The 21,863-nt window shown below is 35.9% G+C and overlaps 1 long non-coding RNA gene across 1 annotated transcript in view; it reads right to left on the bottom strand.

Moving 5' to 3' along the window:
- Positions 1–21,334, bottom strand: part of LOC139359981 (uncharacterized) — a 489,579-nt gene extending 468,245 nt beyond the window's left edge. The window contains exon 1 of the long non-coding RNA XR_011616811.1: positions 21,258–21,334. This is a non-coding gene — a long non-coding RNA (uncharacterized lncRNA). The remainder of the gene's footprint in view (positions 1–21,257) is intronic.
- Between the last annotated feature and the right edge of the window lie 529 nt (positions 21,335–21,863).

The raw sequence follows: 21,863 nt of genomic DNA, 5'->3' as shown, positions 1-21,863 counted from the left end.
TATCTAACAACTGTTCCTTGTAAGTGTAATAGTCCGTTTTCACACTGCTATAAAGAACTTCCTGAGACTAGGTAATTTATAAAGAAAAGAAGTATAACTGACTCAAAGTTTTGCGTGGCTGGGGAAGCCTCAGGAAACTAACAATCATGGCAGAAGGGGAAGCAAGTTGTCTAACATGGTGGCAAGGGAAAGACAGCGTGTGAAGGAGGAATTGTCAAATACTTATGAAACCATGAGATCTCATGAGAACTCACTTACTAGTGAGAGAACAGCATGGGGGAAACGTTACCTCCGTGATCCAATCACTTCCAACCAGATCCCTCTCTCAACACATGTGGATTACGGGGATTACAATTCAAGATGAGATTTGAGTGGGGACACAGAGCCAAGGCATAACAGTAAGTAATCTTTCTTTTCTCTCTTACTGATTTTACTGTGATTCTCTTTTACTTTGGAACACTATATTTTCATTATGTTCTGCTAGATAGGTTTTTTTTTTTAACAATTCTGGTGGATTGTTGTGGTGCTTATTTATAGGAAGATTCATAATTTCTATCATTTTTGAAACACAACCATTATCTTCAAGAACATGTTTTACGCCTATGTCCTCTCTCCTTTCTTATAAGACTGAAACTAAACAGATAAAACAAAAAAAGAAATAAAGAAATGAGAAACAAATAAATATTATTTACACTGGAGTCAATTTGTTTAACAGGTTTTTCTGTTTATAGACGGTATAATTATGAATGCATTCTGAAGGCCTACTACAGGTAAAGAATTGGACAATGTAGAAGACAGATGAGAGTTACCAAGAATAATGCATTTATTTGAACTACAATTCATATCCAATATATCAGAAGTGTTGACAAAATGTTCATTGTTTCTTAAGTCTTTTATATTTTTCTTTAATAACTTCAAACTCAAACCTATATTTTAATGACTTCAAATTTATATTTTATATTTAAATATTTTTAATATTATTAATCTTAATATCTACCTATATTTTAGGTAATTTTTTAGTTCTATATTCTAATTTGTAAAAGCTTTATTAATTTATTTCTAATCTAGCATAAAATCTATTCAGTATTACAAAATAAATAGTCTTTACTTTTCAATATCATTCTTTATCTTGGCATATTCTTCTGTTAACTGACAAGCAATAATTGTATATTCTTATCATGTACATGTTGTTTTGAAATGGGCTTACACTGTGAAATAGCTAAGTCAAGCTAATTAACATATGCATTACTTCACATATTTTTCTTTTTTATGTGGTGAAATGCTTGAAACCTACTCTCCTGGCAATTTTCAATAATGTAATACATTATTATTAACTATAATCTCCTTATTGTACAAAATATCTCTTCAACTTGTTCTAACTGAAATTTCATATCCTTTGACCAACATCTCAATTTCCTCCCCTGCCCTTCGCTCCTGTAACCAACCACTCTACTCTCTACTTCGATGAGTTCAACTAGTTTAGATTCCATATGTGAGATCACACAGTATTGGTCTTGCTGAGTGGAACTTATTTTATTAACAAATGTCATATGTCATCTAGGTTCCTTGTCACAGATGACAACATTTCCTTGAAGTCTGAATAATATTTCAGTATGTGCGTGTGTGTGTTTGATGGGGGGGAGGGTAACTACATTTTCTTCATTCATCCATTGATGGACACATAGATCAATTCCACATCTTCACTATTGTAAATAATGCTACAATAAATACAGGAGTGCAGGTATCTCATCTATATAATTGATTTTATTTCCTTTGTATATATACATAGTAGTGAGGTTGCCAATTATATGGTAGTTTTATTTTTGATTTTTGGGGAACCTTCATACTGTTTTCCAAAATGGCTATACTAATTCACAATCCCACCAACAGTACACAAGGGTAAACTTTGCTCTACGTCCTCACCAACACTTGTTATCTTTCTTCTTTTTGATATTAGCCATTCTAACAGGTATCCCATGGTTTTTATTTGCATTTCCTGATGACTAGTAATGTTGAGCATTTTTTCCTATACCCGTTGGCCAGTTGTATGTCATCTTTATAGTATTGCTTATTCATATACTTTGCCCATATTTTAATAAGGTTATTTGGTTTCTTTCCATCAAGTTGTTTGCGTTTCTTATGTATTTTGGATATTAAGCCCTAGATGTATTGTTTGCAAATATTTTCTCCAATTCCATAGGTTGTCCCTTTATTCTGTTGACTGTTTCCTTTGCTATGCAGAAGTTTTTAAGTTTAATGTAATTAAATTTGTCTATCTTTGCTTTTGCTGCCTGTGCTTTTAGGCTTATATATTAAAAAAAAAAAAAAATCACTGCCCACACAAATGTAATGGAGCTTTCTTATGTTTTCTTCTAGTAGTTTTACATTTGTATGTCTTATATTTAAGTGTTTAATTTATTTCGAGTTGACTTTTGTATATGGAGTGAGATAAGAATCTAATTTCATTTTTTTTTGTATTTAGATATCCGTTTGTCCCAATACTATTTATTAAAGAGACTATTCTTTCCCAAAGTGTGCTCTTGGAAACTTTGTCAAAAATCAATTTACTGTAGATACATAGATTTATATCTGGGCTCTTTATTCTGTTCAATCTGTCTATGTGTGTGTTATCCTGCTGCTTTTATTACTTTATTACTGTAGCTTTTATTACTATAACTTTTATTACTACAACTTTGTAGTATATTTTGAAATCAAATATTGTGATGCCTCCAGTTTTGTTCTTATTGCTCAAGATTGCTTTATTAAGTCTTTTCTTGTTTTACACAAATTTTAGGATTTATTTTCTTTTTCTGTGAAGAATGCCATTGGTTGGGAGCCCAAGGTGGGTAGATCACAAGGTCAGGAAATCAAGACCATCCCGGCTAACACAGTGAAACTCTGTCTCTACCAAAAATACAAAAAAATTAGCCGGGCGTGGTGGCGGGCGCCTGTAGTCACACCTAGTCGGAAGGCTGAGGCAGGAGAAAGGCCTGAACCCAGGATGCGGAGCTTGCAGTGAGCTGAGAGCGCGCCTGCACCATAACCTGGGTGACAGAGCGAAACTCTGTCTCGGGGAAAAAAAAAAAAGAATGCCATTGGAATTTTGATAGGAATTGCATTGAATCTGCATATTGCTTTGGGTAGTGTGGACATTTTAACAATATCGATTCTCCCAATCCTTGAATATGGGAAATATTTTCATTTATTAGTGTATTCTTTAAGACTTTTTATCAATGTTTTATAGTCTTCCATGGTTAAATTTATTCCTAAATATTTAATGTTTAGATACTGTTATAAATGTGATTTTTTTTCTTGACATGTTATACACCTAGGAATTTTTATTACATCTTGAAAATTGTGTATTTTCCAATGTTGAGTATATGGATTTTTTGCGGTCCTTGTTATTTGTGGTTCAGCTAAAAACTTTTATACCTTGTTTTTAAACTTTATTAGTGCAAGCCTAGTTTTCTCCTTTAGTAAGACAGAGTTTGTCTCTACTACTAAAGACTGTTTTTCATGTGGCCTTCTTGAATGCTCTGAGGGATCTTTGAAAGTCTTGTTAGAAATTTGAACAGTTCCCATATCTATGTGAACTCTGAGAGTTGCTCAGTTTAGGGTTTTGAGGGCATACTTTCTTCAACCACTTAGATTTTTCAGTTTACGTGTATAGCTCTCATTATTTAGCAAAGACTCAAAGAGTTTCCCTAGGCAGATTCTAAGGCCATTGTTCTGGGTAGTTACCTCTTCTTAAAAACTCTGTTCTGAAACTTCTAGCCTCTTCAGATTCTCTAAGTTCTATACTCTGTCACCTCAGCTCAGCAAGAAAACTATCTTTGGTTTCGATTTTGCTCCCTGATCCATGATTCAGAATGAGTGTTTTTGAAATAATCTTGAATGATGAAAAATTTTATCTTACTTGTTTTATCTTTTCTTGAGCGTTACAGACATACATTGCCTGGTGTCTCACGTTTAAGTTGTGTTAATTCACAAAATTTGTCAATCTTTCTAATTGTTTAAGATAAGAAGGTCAACACAGACTTTGTTACACCAGCATGGCTTGAAAAGAAGTCCTCAAAACTCAATTTTAATTTGAGTGGGAAAAAGGCTGTGATGAGAATTAATTGGAGCAAACCCGAACCTAATTAGGAAAGGATGGCAAAATAAAGAGTATGTATGAAGTAACAGAGAAATGTTAAATCACGCATTATCAATATTTAGCTTATCAACCTGGCTATCACAGTCTTCTAGGGTAAATATTCTCAGATTTACAAAGTGGATTAATGATAATTAACTTTATCATCTGATGTTTCACAAATCAGAATAAATTATTTTATTTAACAAACATTTAAACATTCAGTAAAACACAATTATCCCAACTGAATTATTTTCTCCAGCTTAATTGATCCAGTATTGAACTGTTTTAGAGTAGCTTTCATGTAAAACATTATTTTCAGAGTCCCTTTCATTATCATGTCTAGTAGATTTGCTGTTCCTTTATAGATTTTCCTTTGCAAAGCCATTTAACTTAATGGAATCCCATTGATGAGCTCAGAAGCAAACAAATTAGCTCATCAGTTTCTGGTAAGACCCAGGGTTGTGAATTAAATAAAAAAGTTAAATAAGACAAGTGTGTGATTGACTAACTTTCACATCAATCTTAAATAAGAGCCCATTATTCCTTTCTTAAATTAGGTGTCATTTTCTTGAGTAACTAGTAAAGAGATAAGGTAAAATATATACATGGTAATGCAGGTGTTATATTTGCAATTAAACATTACAATTTGTTTAAACTGAAAGTAAATGTATTAAAATTACTTGTGCATCTTTCAAAATGAATCATTTTTTAATTATATATCTAATTGAGATCTCCAGTCTAGAGTGTTAATCAATCCACATGACTTAAGAAGGATGTTCATTGATTTACGGTAAAGAAGGGGAACTCTCCATTTTCAGCTCTATTCAATTACTAAACAAAATAAAATATCAAGTGTAAGTCACTATCAGAAAAAATTAATCTGCATTTTCATGTTCGGGTTCAATAGATTAATTTTTTAAAATGCTCTATCAGATAGATATATTAATAACTTAGTTCATTATAACATTTAGTATTGGTTTTATTAAGTTTGTAATAGTCTCTACTGAATATTAATTACGAGACAATATTTAATGACAGAATATTTATGTTGTATGTATAACTTCTACAATTACAATCAAGCTATCTGATTTCAAATTATTTATTTTTAATTGATTTGCATTTGATTTGCAATTAAAAATGGGCAAATTACTTAAAATTTGTTGATTGTTTTATATATGTAAACAAGATAAATTAAAAGACTGTAAGCAAACATTTCAATTTAGGACCTTCAAAAATTTTATTCTCTTTGCATATTAGAGTCATGAAACTCCCTTCAGAATTGTAACAATAAATATGGATAAAATAAAAATCAGACATTTTGCTAATGGTGACGTAATAATTTGTGATGGATTCTCTCGGTATATTCACGTTCTTTCTATCTTGATTAATTGATTTGACATTAGAATATGCTCATGTTTCTTCTATTATTAAAACAAAACAGCATACCAGAAAATAAGCAGACACTCAGAAAAATGAACAAGGAAAGACATTATTTAAAAACAAATCACACCCATTTAGGATGCTATTTATCTACCTTGTCTTAGCAAAGGAAATGAATAATCATCAAGTTGTCTACTGAAAGTACAGTATTTTCATTCCTTTTGTTGAGCTATCCATGGGCACTATGCAATCTGGATAAATCATTTGGTTCTGAATCCTCCTTTCTTCCCTTCCTTCCTTCCCTCACTTCACTGGCTTCCTTCACTTCCTTTCATTAATTTCTCCTTCATTTTTATTATGTTTGGGAGTTTTATTCTGAAATTTCTCTTAGTCAGACACTGGGCTTCCAAAGCTAATTCAGTTATTTTGTTTACTACTTGCCATCATTTGATCATCATTTCTAATATCTAAGCTATATTTTCAAGACTGTCATTCAGTACTTTTCATTTTTTTAAAAAAAATTATGTATTTTATAATTTCCAAGAGTTCTTTCTTGGAGTACTTGCTGATTTTTTCATAGCATCTGTTCTTGTAACATGCAGTATCTTTTCTCTCATTATTTGGTTTTCCTTTTAAGTTCTTGTCTGTTCACTGCATTGCCTCTGATCATATGAGATCCATTTATCTGTCCGTTTGGTTTGATCTCCCTACTTGTCTGTAAAGAACATACAACATGGGAAAGTAAAAGTTTATTTTTCAATATTTACTTAAACAATATACATATACATACATATATGCATATGTGTATACCTACATATATACACACAGGGTCTGATGGTTAATATTGAGTATCAACTTGATTGGATTGAAGGATGCAAAGTATTGTTCATGGGTGTGTCTGTGAGGGTGTGGCCAATGGAGATTAAAATTTGAGTCAGTGGACTAGTTGAGGCGGACCTACCCTCAATCTGGGTGGGCATCATCTAACCAGCCACCAGCATGGCTAGAATAAAGCAGGCAGAGGAACGTGTCAAGAGCAGACTTGCTGAGTCTTCCTGCCTTCATCTTCCTGCCCTCAAACATCAGACTCCAAGTTCTTCAGCTTTTGGACTCTTGAACTTAACACTAGTGATTTGCCAGGGCGTCTCAGGCCTTCAGCCGTAGACTGAAGGCTGCACCACTGGCTTCCCTACTTTTGAGGTTTTGCGACTCAAACTGGCTTCCTTGCTTCTCAGCTTGCAGACAGCCTATTGTGGGACCTCACCTTGTGATTGTGTAAGTTTATCTGAATAAAACCATATATATATATGTATGTATGCGTGTGTGTGTGTATATCTATCTATCTATCTATCTATCTATCTATCTATCTATCTATCTATCTCTATATATATATCTCCTATTAGCTCTTTCTAGAGAACCCTCACTAATACATAGGGTCAGGCAATATTCTAGGAACTAGGGAAACATTACGAAACAAAATAATTCAGGGGGCCTGTATGTACATAAACAGTGTTGTAAAGAGTGGGAAATTCTAATGAGAAAAAAAAAAAGGCAATACAAAGTAATTAGTTATAAGGCATTAATGTGTTGCCCCACAACAAAATAACAATGGCAGAATTGACAGGTTCTTCCAAGGGCACAAAATACAATTAATGATAGCTGTTGTTGTTGCTGTTGTTGTTGTTGTTGTTGTTTTCCTATTTAGAAATACTCCCTGGCCAGGTTCCGTGGCTCATGCCTGTAATCCCAGCACTTCAGACAGCTGAGGTGGGTGGGTCACGAGGTCAGATTGAGATCATCCTGGCCAACATGGTGAAACCCTGTGTCTACTAAAAATCCCAAAATGAGCTAGGCGTGGTGGCACGTGTCTGTAGTCCCAGCTACTCAGGAGACTGGGGCAGGAGAATCGCTTGAACCAGGGAGTCGGAGGTTGCAGGGGCCGAGATCCCGCCACTACACTCCAGCCTGGCAACAAAGCGAGACTCTGTCTCAAAAGAAAAAGAAAAAAAAAAAAGAAGAAGAAGAAAAGAAATAAAACCAGATATTCCCCAGAGAGAAACACTCCAATCACATACCAGAAAAGAATGAGCTTGCTTGGCTGCCCAAATTCTAGATGTCCAGTGGGCAAAGAGGCTTTCCTTTCTATGTGCACTCATAAGTCAAACTTTCTTCTACAGTACAGTGCTTCACTCCCAGCCCAGCTGCGTCTTGTTTCCACTTTTCCAGAATCTTTAGGGCACTCATCATTTTGCTGCGGTGGACTTAGGAAGAGCAGCGGTGGCTGAAAGAGTAGAAACTTCTCTTCATTTCAGTTCCTCCCTGAACACCCGGTTGTAGAGAAGCACATTTCCTCAGAGTCTGAGCATTTCAGAGGTTCTATTACATGCGGGCTGACTTGTTTTCCTTGTTATAGACATCTAGGTTTCAACTTTGCCTTGAAAAATCAGTTCCTACTCATGCACTGGTCTTGGTCTTGCTGTTTTCCAAAATTACCTTTTTCTTAGGGTGTTTTCTCCTTGTTTTCCATCTGTGGGGCTTATACCTTGTATTCATTCACTGTGGTTTGAGTGTATAGTGGGAGGGAGAATAGGTCAGTGTTCATGTTCCCTCTGTGTTATTTCCAAAGTGATTATTGTAGAATGCAAATCAGATCATTTTCTTTCCATGGAAAATCCTCTTTGGTTCCTTTTTGCATTGAAGATAAAGCTCAAGCTTCTAAAAATGGTTTTCAAAATCTTTTCAGGGTTGATACTAACAATAGTCATAATAATAGTAATTGCAGTAACATAATAATTATTATTTATGTTATGATAGTGACATTTATTCATTACTATGTGCTAGGAACTGTATTATTTCATTTAGTCTTCAAAACAAACCATGAGGAAGGAATTTTGTTTTTTATCTCTTCTATCAGTTAAAGAAAAACAGTTTCTAGAAGTTACCCAACTTACCCATGGTAACACAAATGATTAACTCATCATTAAAATTAAATTTATGTATAAGACTCAATAGTTACGTGTTATTAGACTCAAGAGTGTTATTTGTTTCAAGACTCACGAAAGTATTCTAATGCTTTTCTACATGATTCTACAGCTGCTGGCATGATGTGATATGGTATGGTATAGTAGTATCATGTAGTATAGCATATAAAATGGATAAGATAGGCCAAGAAAGGAGGAACTCGGGTCAAATTCTGTGTGCAGTACAGTGTACTTGTAGTGTAGTGCTTCCCTATCTGACTTAACTCTCTTGTCATTTTTTCACTCTTTGAATTTTAACTCTATTCAACCTGAACTCCTTTCAGTTTCTCTATTTCCCCCCTAATTTTTCTCAAGGAAAGAAAAATCACACAATCTCAGATGCATGAAACTCCCCAGCACCTATACCCTTCCAGGAACGCTTTCATAAGTTTAATGTCCCAATTAGGAAAACATTTTATCTTTGTCAATCACTTAATCACAGCGTATTGCAATCACCTATGATATGCCCACATTTTCCTTAGATTTTATGCAAGTTTCATGAATTTATTTTCATATATTTCCTCTTCATTACTATAGTCTCTTACTTCGCTCATCCTAATAAGTGTCCTATATTTCTCAGTAAGATTAAAATAACTATATTAGTTTCCCATTGCTGCTACAACAAATTGCCACAAACAGTGGCTGAAAAGAGCACAGATTGTCTTACAGTGCTAAAAGTCAGAAGTTCAAAACTGGTTTCACTCAGCTCACTGCACATCTTAGCTGGAATGCGTTTCCTGCGGGAAGCTCCAGGTGAGAACCTGTTTTCTTGCTGTTTCCTGCTTCTTTCATTTCTTGGTCTGTCCTTTCACAGTCTTCAAAGCCTAGTCATGTCTTTCTTACATCAAATCACTCTGACACTGATTCTTCCACTTCCCCCTTTCTCATTTAAGCATCCCCATAATTATTTGGGGCCAGCTGAATAACCCAGAGTCATCTCCCTATTTTTTATTTTTGGGTCAGCTGGTTAGCAACCTTAATCTCTCTTTTTTTTTTTTAATTTATTTATTATTATTATACTTTAAGTTGTAGGGTACATGTGCATAACGTGCAGGTTTGTTACATATGTATACTTGTGCCATGTTGCTGTGCTGCACCCATCAACTCGTCATTTACATCAGGTATAACTCCCAATGCAATCCCTCCCCCCTCCTCTCTCCCCATGATAGGCCCCGGTGTGTGATGTTCCCCTTCCTGAGTCCAAGTGATCTCATTGTTCAGTTCCCACCTATGAGTGAGAACATGCGGTGTTTGGTTTTCTGTTCTTGTGATAGTTTGCTAAGAATGATGGATTCCAGCTGCATCCAAGTCCCTACAAAGGACTCAAACTCATCCTTTTTTATGGCTGCATAGTATTCCATGGTGTATATGTGCCACATTTTCTTAATCCAATCTGTCACTGATGGACATTTGGGTTGATTCCAAGTCTTTGCTATTGTGAATAGTGCTGCAATAAACATACGTGTGCATGTGTCTTTATAGCAGCATAATTTATAATCCTTTGGGTATATACCCAGTAATGGGATGGCTGGGTCATATGGTACATCTAGTTCTAGATCCTTGAGGAATCGCCATACTGTTTTCCATAATGGTTGAACTAGTTTACAATCCCACCAACAGTGTAAAAGTGTTCCTATTTCTCCACATCCTCTCCAGCACCTATTGTTTCCTGACTTCTTAATGATTGCCATTCTAACTGGTGTGAGATGGTATCTCATTGTGGTTTTGATTTGCATTTCTCTGATGGCCAGTGATGATGAGCATTTTTTCATGTGTCTGTTGGCTGTATGAATGTCTTCTTTTGAGAAATGTCTGTTCATATCCTTTGCCTACTTTTTGATGGGGTTGTTTGTTTTTTTCTTGTAAATTTGTTTGAGTTCTTTGTAGGTTCTGGATATTAGCCCTTTGTCAGATGAGTAGATTGCAAAAATTTTCTCCCATTCTGTAGGTTGCCTGTTCACTCTGATGGTAGTGTCTTTTTAGCAACCTCAATCTCATCTGACGCTCTAATTCCCCTTTCCCATGTAGCCTAACATAATGGGATTAGGAAGTGAACAGAGGTAAGGGATGGAATTTGGGAATTTTCTGCTTGCCATCATAAACAATATCAATTTGGTTACCTATTCCAACGAAGAAATATGTTTTATAGATATTTTCCAAACCAATCTTTACAAAAACTCTTCAGGATAGCGATATCTATCTCAACTTGGAAAATAATGGCTGAGGTTCACAGTACTAACTTGCCAAAGATCTAGTAATAAGTGGGAGAGGCTTGATTCAAGCTCAAGTGGAGAGCCCAGAGTGGCAAGCCTTGTGTGAATATTGTTTTTCTGAGCAACATTCTTTGTCCATCAGGCAAAATATACTTCTATTTCTTAGTCATCTAATTCTACTGGTGTGTTTCTTGTTTGTATATGATTTTTTTCCCTACTGTCCACAAATGACTTTTCTGAGCCAGCTCCTCTTCATGGAGCTACTCAAGCCTCTGATTGAATTTCCTGGGTTTGTTTTGTCTTCTTTTTACTTTAAAGAAATATTGGCTGGATTGCTGTCATTTGTGATCAAAAGCATTGGGCTTACCCCAGTCGTTCAATGCCATTGCACTGCCTTCCAACCATTATTTGGTATTCTTTCAAGCTTCCAAGAGGGTTTCTATATAAATTATCTTTTTTAAATAATCAGAACAAGAGCTGCATGTTTGATATTTTTCCACATGTTAGAGATAAATAAAGTAGGATCTGAAGAATTATTCCCTCTCTTATTGCATTTGTTAAGCAGGAGGATAGAGAGAGAGATGATAGATAGATGACAGATAGATAGATAGATAGATAGATAGATAATAGACAGATAGATAGATAGATAGATGATAGACAGACAGATGATTGATAGATAGATAGATAGATAGATAGATAGATAGATAGATAGACAGACATAATGTTTAGAGTCAATATTTCTCAATAGATTACATAAGCACAGGGTGTATAACATCACATTCTTTGCTATATGCCCAGCACTGAGGCTCCATAATTGGGATTAGATGCCATATTAGGTTCCAGAGGCTACCATAAAAAGTTCTACAATCTGAGTAGATTAAAACAACAGAAATGTATTCTGTCATAGTTCTAGAGGTTTGAAGTCTGTCATCAAAATGTTGGTAGGGCCATGCTCCTTCTGAAACCTGCAGCAGAAAATCCTTCCTTGCCTCTTTCTATCTCCTGGTGGTTCCTTGGCACTTCTGGGTATTCCTTGGTTTGTAGCTGCAGCTGTCTAAATGTCTGTTGTCACACAGCATTCTCGCTTGTGTGCCCGTGTCTGTTTTTTCCTCCTTTTCTCATAAGGTCACCAGTCATAGTAGATTAAGGACCCATCTTAGTCAAGTATGACTTCATCTTAACTAAACTAATTATATCTTCAATAATCTATTTCCAAATGGTTACATTCTGAGGTTCTAGGGGTTAGATTTCAACATATCTATTTGGGATTCACAATTCACCCCCAAACAGACACTTAAATAATTAATAGTTGGACAAATGACACAGTAGGAGACAAGGGCCTGTTTAAAATATTTAGTGTAAGAATAGATGCAGACACAAAAAGTTTTCCATTTTGGAACCACTGGAAAGCAGATCTAGCCTGTTTTGTATGCCAGTAAGAGTAAACCTTTAAAAATGAAAGACACTACAATGCAAAGACATTGGGTAGTGTCAAATTAAAAAGTAAAGAGTTGGGATTTGCTGCTCTCTAGACCTCATCTGTTCTTTGATAATTTAGTGGTAACATCCTCAGCCTCAGAGTCTGTGAAAGCAATCAGTGAGCCCAATGGCAGAGCCAAACTTAGACTTCTTTTGCTGCTTCAAGTCCAGCCAGTTGCTGATTTTACCATTCCTTCCTCGCTCCCTAAAAAGTGAGGACCAATTATATCATGTGTAGAGGCTGACTTATCGTGAAGCTAATGAAGATTAAGCTTCAGGGCCTTTCAATGTCACGGGCCCCTTCCAGGGACTTCCACCTAATTTAGTTTCACTAATGCTATACGCATTGTTAAAGGATTATTGCCCAGATTGTATAAGTTATAGGCCTCACAAAACCTGGATGTACCTTTGAACAAATTCTAGGGATGGCCAATTAACTATTGTACATTTTGAATGGCAGACTTTTAGCTCTCCAGAAATCTAAAACAGTTCAACAGAAATGGTAAAATGAAATCAACCATTCTGTGTTGGCATAATCATCATCAGTGTCTTAGTCTGTTCTCACACCGATATAAAAGAACTGCCTGGGACTGGGTAATTTATGAAGGAAAGAGGTTTAATTGACTCACAGTTCCACAAGGCTGGGGAGGTCTCTGAACACTTACAATCATGGCAGAAGGCAAAGGGGAAGCAGGCACCTTCTTCTTAAGGCAGCAGGAGAGAAAGCAAGCTCAGGGTAAACTGACACTTTTAAACCACCAGATCTCATGAAAATTCCCTCACTATCAGGAGAACAGCATGAGGAAAACTGCCCCATAATCCTCCCACTAGGTCCGTCCCTCAACACATGGGGATTACAATTCAAGATGAGATTTGGGTGGAGACACAGAGCCAAACCATCTCAATCGGAGTGCCTTGTTCTCTATGGTGCCTCACCAGTGGAATACTAGCCTCTTAATTTTTTAGTGACTCGGAATGATAAACCACTGTCCCAGCTTAGCAATGGCTGGAAAAAGGAGGTTACAAAAACAAGGCGACTGGGGATTTGGTGGCCTTTTACTTTTGTAGATGTGTGATGAGTATTGTTACTTTCAGTGAACCTATAATACGAGTCCAAAAGACACAAAGGGTTAAAGAATGCAGGCTAAATGAAGAAACATGAACCAAGTGCAGCTTCAGTGAAGTCACCCAAGGTGGCACCGATGAGGAGACTGCTAACTAGCTGGAGAATCACATAAGGGATTTATTTTTTAAGTGTATGATACTTCTCTGTGTTTCCTTTTGGATCTCACTCCCGCAAGAGCTTGTCCTTAGTTTACTTATGTTTTATTTAGGGAAATTTGAAGAACTAAACCTTTCAGAAATCAAAATAATAAAGGTTAAATGGTGGAATTTCAAATTCTGTGGTATTTTGAGACAAAATATTTTCTATTGAAGATTATAATGGGCATTCCTTCAATACAGCGCACTGGTATCATCAACCCTGCAACAATATTTGGGTTTTAGAGATTACTCCACACCATCTGATAGTCAATTATTAAACTGTCTATACTTTTTCTCTAATTTTCTCACTTATTTCCTTTTCAAATCCTTACCTATCTTGACTAAATTTTGGCCCGAATCCCTTACTTCTGGTTTAGTATTGCTTAAAATACTGTTTAGTATTGCTTAAAATCATCGCCTTCTTTGGTTCTTTGCTCCATTCCCAACTTCTTGTTGAGGTTTCTCTAACATATTCTGTAATGTACCTAACTGTACTTCAAACCCACCCCTGAAAATCCCCTTACCCTGTTTTTCTTTTCTTTTCTCCAACCTGCTAACCTACTGGGATGCAAAGAGATTAAGGGATTTGCTTAGGAACACGGGCAAAAGTAAGGCAAAAATTAGAACTAAATTATCTGTCCTATTTTTCTTTCAAACTTTAATGCTTTATGTAGAGTTTTTTACATGATAAACAATTCCCACAAATCTTTAATTTTTTTTTTCCAGAGGATAGCCACTTAATGAGAGATCCAGAATAGAAACTGCTTATTCCAATTGGGAAAAACATTCACAGTGCTGCTTTCTTCAGCTTCCAAGGCAGGCACAAATATATTTTTGTAACACAATATGCTTATTAGTCATTACATGAATTAAACTGCCTCCCTTGCATCAATATTATAACTTACATGGACGCAAAACTTTTATTCTTTTCAAACAGCATCAACTATTTAAATGTGCCCTTTAATTTTCACTATATTAAATTAATTTTGGACTTTAATCATGCTCTCTTGAATTTGCTTGGTTATTCATATCATATATCCCTATTAATACTGAATAAGAAAATTTTCAATAACAAATTGCTATTTGTAGTTGAATACTTCCAAAATACGTTTATAATTGAAATAATTTCCCAAACTGTGCTTTTAATTTTGAAGTTGCATTTTGATAAAATAAATTTATTCAATTTTATATTACTAGTTGCCACCATCACTAATGATATGTTTCCTCATTATAATTAGGATTTTGGTCTCTGTTTTAGTAGCATTACCTAGTCAGATACACATTATGTTATTTTGATACTAAATTTTAAATGTTGGGACATTGTGAGTCGTAACTACAAGGAAAATATGCATTTCTTTCTAAAGTTGCAAGCAGACACTGAGTGCTTGAGTTTCATAAGATGCATGGGGTGAAAAATTTTGTATACTTTTTCACTATTTAACCTGAAGTTCAGAACACTGTCTGGTACATAGTAGATGCTTAATAAATTTTAGAATACTTAAAAATGAAAGATGACACTAAACAATTAGTGATGAAAATGTTTCCAGAGAGACTAATATTCATTCTTTTCTCAAAATGTTTGGTCTAAGACTCTCATACTCCCTCTGAACACTTAGTAGTCTTCTACAATACATCAATATTAACAATCCTTGTCGATTTTATAGATCATGGGTGAACAACTGTCATAAAGAAATTCTTATAAATGGTCCAAGAATAGTGAACAATATCCTTCTCAGTATAATCTGTTTCATCAGTATTTAAGTGAAAAAGTCAATTGCCAAACATTTGAATTGGCTTCAGTAAGGATTGGCACAAGCAGTGGGAAATAAAGCCTTGATGTATTCCAGCACATACAAATCCACTAATATATATTTTAAAAAACCACACAATTATTTAAAATCTAAAACACTTGTGGAAGTAGTGAGTACCTGTGCCATGGTAAAGTTATTTTCTAGAAAATACATGATATCCCAAGGGTCCACAAAACAGATTAAAAGCTACTTGGTTCTTAGGAGCTGCAACGCTCTCCATACAATGTTAGAATCCATGATAGATTTCATTTCAAATGAAAACACGCTTCCTAAAAAAATGCCAAGGGAAAATTAAAGTCTGCTCTTTTGAGGGGTTTGACTAACTGGTTTTTATATGTTAATAAAACTCAACCTGCGTAGCTACATGCATTAAACCTGAGGGAAATATCTCTTTACTCGGAGAGTAAAGCATAAGTGAAGGGAGAGAGTGAGGATAGGACCAGCTCTTCTGTTCAGGTAGGACATCTTTTACGTCTTCGGATTGCAAAGTGGTGCTTAGAAAGAATAGGATTTTGGAGTCAAGCCCGTGTAACCAGAGGCAGCAATGGTAGAATTCACTGTCTTCCATGGGAGTAAAACTAACATGTTTTGAACACTTACTCCACCACGTCATAATGCACATGAGAGATGCTTTCTTTTATAATGTTTTTGCTTTCTATGAAACTGAAGAAATATAAAAAATATGAAAATCATTGGCTTCAAAGAGGAATGCTTGAGCACTTACAAATCCCTAAGGAAGCATCATACTTGAATACAAATATGCTAGTAATGGTTTCTAATTGAAATATGCCCAATCAATAAGTATCTCTTCAAAACCATGTTAGTGTGTTTCTTGAAAGGACTGACATAGTACATTTGGTGGAATTGGGGAAAGTTGAGAAAGTAACAAAAGAAAACTTGCCATGCTTGTCTAGAGATGAAAGCCAGTTTCAGTGCTCAGCAGAATCTAAGCCTAATTTCAGAGGGAGAAATAGATACATCTATATCATGTTTGTTAATTTAAAAAATAATTTTTGTTCAATTACCTCCTTAGGCTACTTTTTTTTTCAGACATCTTTTTTAAGACTACTTTTACTAAGATCACCAAAGAGGAATGCTCTAATGCCCAAAATCTGAACTTTTTGCCACATTCATCAGCCATTAAAATTAAAAATGTTATTGACCTACTTTTCTGCTGTGAAATAAAAATTCACTCTAGGAAACATATTCTTCTTCAGCTTAAAACCTCTATTACCATATACTGCCTTAGCATGAATCACCATTTCTTTAGACCTATTTTTCTGTATTAAATCCATCCTTAATTGGTTAATTTCAACATGTACATCTTATATGACAAATGTGTAACACAATTTTGACATGTTCATATCTGTACCTTTTTACAAGATATTTATTCAGAACAGAAAGTATCTCCATTAATTAACAATATGTAATTATATGTATATATAATTATTTTCACTCTGAATTTCAAGTCACATGCCTAGGATAAATTTCCCTAGATCCCATTAGTAAGAAGTAATTACTTTTTTGTATAAACTCATGCTGTATTTCACATATAATTCTATTCAGCACTCATTTTTGTTCACTATAGAATGCATATAATTGTTTCCTTTAACTGCCTTTTCTGCTTTGTTTTGTTTTGTTTTGTTTTTGAGATGGAGTTTCACTCTTGTCGCCCAGGCTGGAGTGCAAATGGCACCATCTTGACTCACTGCAACCTCTGCCTCCTGGTTCAAGAAATTCTCCTGCCTCAGCCTCCCCAGTAGCTGGGAATACAGGCAGGTACCACCACGACTGGCTATTTTTTTTTTTTTTGGATTATTAGTAGAGATGGGGTTTCACCATGTTGGCCAGGCTGGTCTCAAACTCCTGACCTCAGGTGACCAGCCCACCGTGGCCTCCCAAAGTGCTGCGATTACAGACATGAGCCACCGCGCCTGGCCAAACTGACTTTTCTATTAAGATGGAAATATTTTCTGAGAAAAACTGGATATTACTCATCTTTTTCATTTCCCCCCATTTCCATGCAGTACTCACATATTATTTGACAACACTCAAGCTTAGGTTTAAGCGTATTATACTGCAGAAGAGTTCAGTCAGAAGACACTGTGATCCAACTTGAAATGTTACAAACTCAATTTGGGAAATGGATCAGCCTATACCAATAGAATAAGAAGGGTAAGCTATTCAGATATGTATGGTATCAACTGGCCTAACAAGTTTCATGATGGTTTAAGCAATATTTTAAAAACAAAGGTTAAATGATAGGACAAGGTGTACTTTTGTGGAATCTTAATGTTGAATTCCAGAAGCTGTGGGACACATTCTACAGATATCTGCACAGGAGTCAGTCTGCCAAACGAGGACTGGAAAACAGAAGTGCTCGTGTTCTAAGAAGCGTGACACATAAAACAGGGCCCCAAGGACACAGGATGGGAATTGGGCCAGGTCTCTAGTCTTCAAGGCAAACTACACAAGAGTAACAAACATGGGATAGGGAAGATGTCAGAAAGGCATCTGTATTGATTGGACCAAGGGAGTGGGCAGAGAAGAGGAGAGCTGAGTTAAAGGCAACGTAAGCACCCAGGATGTCATTCTTCCCAGGTGCAATCTCCAAGAGTACAAAACTTCCTGCTATCTGCATGAGTAAACTGATTATAATCTAACCAAGATGGTGGAGGTAAGGTACCATACATCAATATCTTTGTTGATTTTATAGATCATAGGTAAAGGCAAAACCATTCCTGCCTTTATCAATAAAAGCTCAGTAAAGTGAGTGACCCTGAACCTTGTACATCCCTGGGTGTAGCGGTAAGAAGTTGGGGAGTCAGAGGCAGGGACTGCCAAAGAGTTACCCAAACACTATAGAATTTGTATTTTATAATTAAAGCAAACATAGAAATCATATTGCTTTCAAAAAGATGTCACAATGTTAGAGAGTGGTGTTAACACCATTGTAATAATGAACCATGAGCATTAGCTGTTATTTTAGTAAATTACAATAGACGGTATTTGCATTGCTAAGGAAACTTCTACAAAAATTCTAACGGCATTTCCACCAAACCTATCTCTAATAGTACTGGCTTTCTAAGAGAATGAGTATCCATCTATGAGAGTAACTCCTCAACATCATCACCTTACCTATCTAAATCAAAGTTAATTCTTCATACTAAGTGGTAGCTAGCCTCACTAAGAGTAGAGCTACATTAGTTTTTATTAACATCATGCATCATGGAAACTCCACAGGTAACCTAGCGTACAATGAAATGTACGCAAACAAAATTAGGCTATGTTAAGCCCATTGTGTGGATAATGTTTACCTGGTATCCCCAATTTAGAATTAAAAATGATTCAGTTATGCACTCGCCAAATATTTATTATGATTCTACCATATTAAGAAGAATGTTTTGGAGATTTGGGATAACAATATTAATGATGCATAATATCTATTTTTAAGTTTCACAGGGTATTGCAAAAATGAATTTATGAACAAAAAATATAATTGTAATAATCGAATAAAGTTTAATGTAGAGAAGTAAAACAAAAATGAAATTATTAATATTTTATCTACCTGGAATCACAGACGACTTTCTGAAGAAGCTACGTCTGAGATGAATGTTTTGAAATAAAGTGTAATTGTATTTGGATAAGATTTGAAATTAGATCAAATGAAGAAGACAGCAGGGGTTAAGGAAAGAACTAGTGAAATAGCATGCTGTGTTCCATGAACCAATCAAATCTGGTATTTAAAAGTATGGTAAGATGGTTTTCAAGATATAGATGGCTGAGGATGTGATAATAGAAGCAAAATGTTAGAGGGCATGGCATTCTAATAGACTAGGATTTTATTCTATGGGGTAATTGTCAAAACATTTTAATCTATAAAAGGTAACTACTTAGCTCTTGTAGCATGAAAGCTGTCATAGACAACGTGTAAATGAATGTGCCTGAGTGTCTTCCAGTAAAACTTTATTTACAAAAAACAGAGAATAGGGCAGATTTAATCCACAGGCCATATAAGTGTCCAACTATAATTGAACAGTCAGTCATAGTTCAATCTCTCTTACAAAGGATCAGAAATCACTAAATAGTATCAACGTACTGAAATAATCATATTTAATATCTGAAAGAATATTCTGGCAGTTATGTATTGGATAAGTAGGGAAATGCTAAAATGAGTTAGATAAATCATTTCTGCAACAATACAATTACTCTCTTTTGATAACTCAAGGCATTACAAAAATATTTGATTGGAAAGGATGGTTTATAACAATATTTAGCAGACATAATCAATGTGACTTGGCAGAGGACACAGTATGTGCTGAACCACGGAATAGACAATGGAAAGTGAGATAACGTGGAATAACAAACTTAGGATGAAGGGGAAATGATAGGCTCAAGACTAGACCCCATGGGGCTGCAGTACCAGTCGAGGTTATTTGCACACATTGGCTTAGATCTCAGTAGATGAATCCTGCTGTTAGCTGACCATTGAGAGTTACAGTCTTAAGGATGATAATACCTGAGAAAAGGGTATAGAAATTGAGAAACACTATAACAGACATCCATTCACTGCAGCCACAATTCACACCTTTTTCCTTAAATAGTAAATACATTTCCTATCAGAAATCTATCCTCCTGCATTCTGAGCCCACAGCATTGATTCAGATGGATTCTACCCAATTCAGAACTATTAATTTAAGGGCCCTGATGGGTCTGACCTGGTAGTTCTCCATTCTGAAGGGGATGTTACAGGTATTTATTTCCCTAGATTGAGGGATGTTAAGTACCACCAAATGCCCAGACATTATTGCACAGTAAATTGTCCTATCCAAAATGTCAGTGCCAAACGCAAACCTAAGCTAGTTAGCACACTCCACTGATTCTTAGGATCCTCTAGACTAAGAATGACTCTTATCAGTCAAATACCACTGGGGCTTCACAGAGAGGGAACCTTGGGTTTTCCCCTAGGTTTGCATCCAGAAACTTGCAGTTTGATTCTGCTCTTGCCCCCTTGCTGGCATATTTGGTGTACAAATGAAGCCTCCACACAGAGCAGGAGAGCAGTCAGTCCTGCAGAGCCAAAGCGGATCTTGGTAACACATTTTGGCACCTCAGTGAAGCTAAGCCACCCCGGGACTCTTCAGTTACTTCAGCCAGTAATTTCTTTTTTTGCACAACCAGTTGTAAAGGCATTTCAACTGAAAGAATATCTGGAAAAAAAGCCAAGAATAGAGAAGCCTGAAGAACATAAAAATGTAACATCGAATCAGAATAATAGGAGAGAGAGGGAGAAAGGAGTAAAAAATGGCCAGTGACAGGGAAGAACCAGGGTGGAATGACTTTACAAAATTCACATTTTTGGGAATATTTTTTAAAAAAGGTCAATGGTATCATCTGCTTAAGGATAATGAGATTTGCTGAAAAAGTTTTATATGTGTCAACAGAGAAACCATTGCCAAAATCTGGCCACTACATTTCGTGTGAAGAAACCAGATGGCAACTTTATTACAATTGCTTTTTGGGCCCATTCAGTTATATACCTACTTTTATCAAGATGTGATGAGAATACTTACTCAGTACCTTACAACGAAATAAAGATAATGGAAAACTACTGATAATATATTTCTGATTAAAACGTATAGAGATTCCAAGTCAGTTACCTGAATCATAAATATACATACACAAGCATATATATATATTCTAAACATAAGATACCACTGTAACTACTGTTTACAGTTACAGTGATGTGGTGGATTAATGACAAACAATGTTTATTCGGAAATGTCCATAACAGTAAGTCAGAGTGAGCTCATGGGCAGGGCTTTTTCTGGCTTGCATAGAGCCTTCCCTTTTGCCATCATCAAACATGGTATCTGTATTAGTCCATTCTCACACTGCTATAAAGAACTACCTGAGACTGCGTAAGTAATAAAGACAAGAGACGAAAGTGACTCACAGTTCTGCAGGCTGTGCAGGAAGCGTGGCTGAGGAGGCCTCAGGAAATTTACAATCATGGCAGACGGCAAAGGGGAAGCCAGCATGTCTTACATACTGGGAGCAGGAGACAGAGAGAAAGAAGGGGGAAGCGCCACACACTTTTCAAGCAGCCAGATCTCGTGAGAACTCTACTATGAGCCAGGAGGAAGTCCGCCCCCATGACTCAATCACCTCCCACCAGGCGCCGCCTCCAACACTAGGAATTATAATTCAACGTGAGATTTAGATGGGGACACAGAGTCAAGCCATACCCGTATCATTTACTGCTCTTCTAATGTTGCTCCAGCTAACTGGTGCAACATGTTAATTAAAGCCATGTTGTCACTTTCCTGAATGAAGAGCTAATGATGTATTCTGGAAGATACAAACAGACGCAATCCTACAGGTTAGATGAAGAGGAAATGTTTCCACACAAGGTGGGAAGAATACTCTGCTTGGATTGAAAAAAAATAGGGTATGAGACATCAGGGAAAAAGGAAAGACTTCAAGAAAAGAGGATAGAAAAGGATATGGCTGCAGGTGATAAGAAATGTGTTTACTTCCTCCAGTGATTGATTGGTGGGTG

Source organism: Macaca nemestrina, chromosome 19 (genome assembly GCF_043159975.1).
Source record: "Macaca nemestrina isolate mMacNem1 chromosome 19, mMacNem.hap1, whole genome shotgun sequence".
NCBI classification, from domain to species: domain Eukaryota; kingdom Metazoa; phylum Chordata; class Mammalia; order Primates; family Cercopithecidae; genus Macaca; species Macaca nemestrina.
The sequence above is the reverse complement of the archived record's forward strand: the minus strand, read 5'-3'. Positions and strand labels throughout refer to the sequence as shown.